This window comes from Poecilia latipinna, unplaced genomic scaffold (genome assembly GCF_001443285.1).
Source record: "Poecilia latipinna isolate Pla-1442-1.1 unplaced genomic scaffold, P_latipinna-1.0 Scaffold15, whole genome shotgun sequence".
In the NCBI taxonomy this organism is placed as follows: Eukaryota; Metazoa; Chordata; class Actinopteri; order Cyprinodontiformes; family Poeciliidae; genus Poecilia; species Poecilia latipinna.
The window spans coordinates 667,545-670,131 of record NW_015112631.1 but is presented as its reverse complement, the minus strand read 5'-3'; the positions used below and the strand labels follow the sequence as shown (position 1 = coordinate 670,131).

At 37.4% G+C, this 2,587-nt stretch overlaps 1 protein-coding gene across 1 annotated transcript in view; it reads right to left on the bottom strand.

The window, feature by feature from the left end:
- The window catches only part of gpr4 (G protein-coupled receptor 4), a 50,166-nt gene extending 47,579 nt beyond the window's left edge, over positions 1-2,587 (bottom strand). Inside the window, exon 1 of the mRNA XM_015032923.1 lies at positions 2,409-2,587. The gene's annotated coding sequence lies outside the window, so the exon portion shown is untranslated. The remainder of the gene's footprint in view (positions 1-2,408) is intronic.

The following is a 2,587-nucleotide window of genomic DNA, read 5'->3' as shown; positions in this document are numbered from 1 at the left end:
TTAACCAGGGCTAGCCACAGCTAACCACGGATAGCCACAGCAAACCACAGCGAACAACAACGAACCACAGCTAACCACAGCTAGCCACAGCAAACCACAGCGAACAAGAACAAACCACAGCTAACCAGGGCTAGCCACAGCTAACCACGGATAGCCACAGCAAACCACAGCGAACAACAACGAACCACAGCTAACCACAGCTAGCCACAGCAAACCCCAGCGAACAACAGCCAACCACAGCTAACCAAGGCTAGCCACAGCTAACCACGGATAGCCACAGCCAACCACAGCGAACAACAACGAACCACAGCTAACCACAGATAGTCACAACTAAACACTGCTAGCCACAGCTAACCACGGATAGCCACAGCAAACCACAGCGAACAACAACGAACCACAGCTAACCACAGATAGCCACAGCTAACCACGGATAGCCACAGCTAACCACAGATAGCCACAGCTAACCACAGCAAACCACAACGAACCACAGTTAACCAGGGCTAGCCACAGCTAACCACGGATAGCCACAGCAAACCACAGCGAACAACAACGAACCACAGCTAACTACAGCTAGCCACAGCTAACACCAGCTAACCATAGGTAACCACAACTAGTCACAGCTAACCCCAGCTAACCACAGGTAGCCACAGCTAACCATAGCTAACAACAACTAACAATAGGTAACCACAGCTAACCATAGCTAACAACAACTAACAATAGGTAATCACAGCTAACCATAGCTAGCCACAGCTAACCACTTAGCTAAAGCTGCTCTGCTCATCTTCCATAGGAGGTCAAACTGCTATCAGAAATAGACAGAGGAGTCTGAGAGCAGACGGCTGCTATTTTCTTGAATTATTAATAATGTCGTTTACAGGAGGAGAGTTGGAAACATTAATCTGGCTTCACTGGATTTTATCTTTATTATTATTTTCTTGCTAAGATATTTCAGATTCTGCTGCGACTTTGTGTTGAATTAAGTTTAGAAAGCCAAGACGAAGCAAAAAATGCTTTGTGGGAAAAGAGAAACTGGATCTCCGTTACCAAGGAAACCAAATCAATACAGAGCTGGTCAGAAGTTTACATACCCCCACATGAATTTGGAGCTTTTAGTGATAAATCTGAACGATTCTTTTGATTAAGTAATACAGCTGCAATGAATGTTAAAGAAAAAATACATTATTTGGGAATTTATTTCAGTATTTTTATTAAAAAATTCTAATAATAATAATTCTAATAATAATAATAATAATAATAATAATAATAATAATAATAATAATCCATTTTATTTATAAATTATTATTATAAATTATTCTCTTGAAAGTTGCAGAAAAAAATGTAAAATCCTGGTAAAATTCAGACAGGATGTTGAAATAGTCAACACCCAGACCCTCAGCATGATACTGCCACCACCGTACTTTATACAGATGTTATCATCTAAATGAATATAACTGTGCTAAACAAAATAATAAAAATAATCATGTTAAAAAATATAAATATTTTATATTTATTTTTGCTTTTTTCATGAGGATATTTATTTATTTAAAATAGTATTTATTAATTATATAGAAAAACAAGTAATTTGAATATGGAACCAGTTTTCAGCTTTAAAAATAATTTGAATTATAATAATAATAAAAAAAACAATTCACCCCAGAGAAAGAAAACGTCCAACATGCCAATAAAAATCCTGAAATAAAGTTTTCATGCTGGAGAGAAACAGACGTAAACTTTCTGACTGATGTAAAATACATTTATCCTGTTTTTATTTGTATTTTATTTTTTAAACAGGTGAATAAAAGAGTTCCCAGAAATATTTGAATCTGAATTAATTCCACATTTTTTACAGAAACAATTTAAGATCCTGACAGCTTGAACATGTGAACCACCTGGAGGAGCAGAATAATCCATCAGATTAAATCAAATTATCATCTGATTTAATCTACAGACGAGTTTACAGGACATTACAATAAAAACTGAGGTTCAAACTGAACCAAATCTTATTTAAAGCTTTTATTTTCACATATCATTTTAAGCCACATTAAATCACAAACTTTTCTAAATTTCCTCCTCTGGACCAAAAACTGGAATCTAAAAATGTGAAAACTTTGAAAAAACTTCAACGGGCTCGACTTTAATGTCAGATTCCTTCAGTCTGAGCCGGTAGAGTCCAAACGGTTCAGAACCGGTCCGAAACGAACCGCGGGAATCACTTATCAATTATTAATTATCTGCAGTCAATAACGGCAAAGCTGCTAAATATAAGGCTGCGGTTTGAGTTTTAACAAGTTAAAGGAGAAAAACTGATAGATAGATAGATAGATAGATAGATAGATAGATAGATAGATAGATAGATAGATAGATAGATAGATAGATAGATAGATAGATAGATAGATGTTGTTACTCACTTTTTGCTTTTTAAATCCTCCGTATATCCCGTATCTCAGCGCGTATCCGGATAAAAGTGTCGTAAAGACGCGCAGTGATCGATGCGCAGCGCAGCGCAGCGGCTCCACTGGCGCACTGAGCCTCCAGCTCCACACTCACAGCCAGGGAGGAGGAGTTTGGTCTCTCTCTCTCTCTCTCT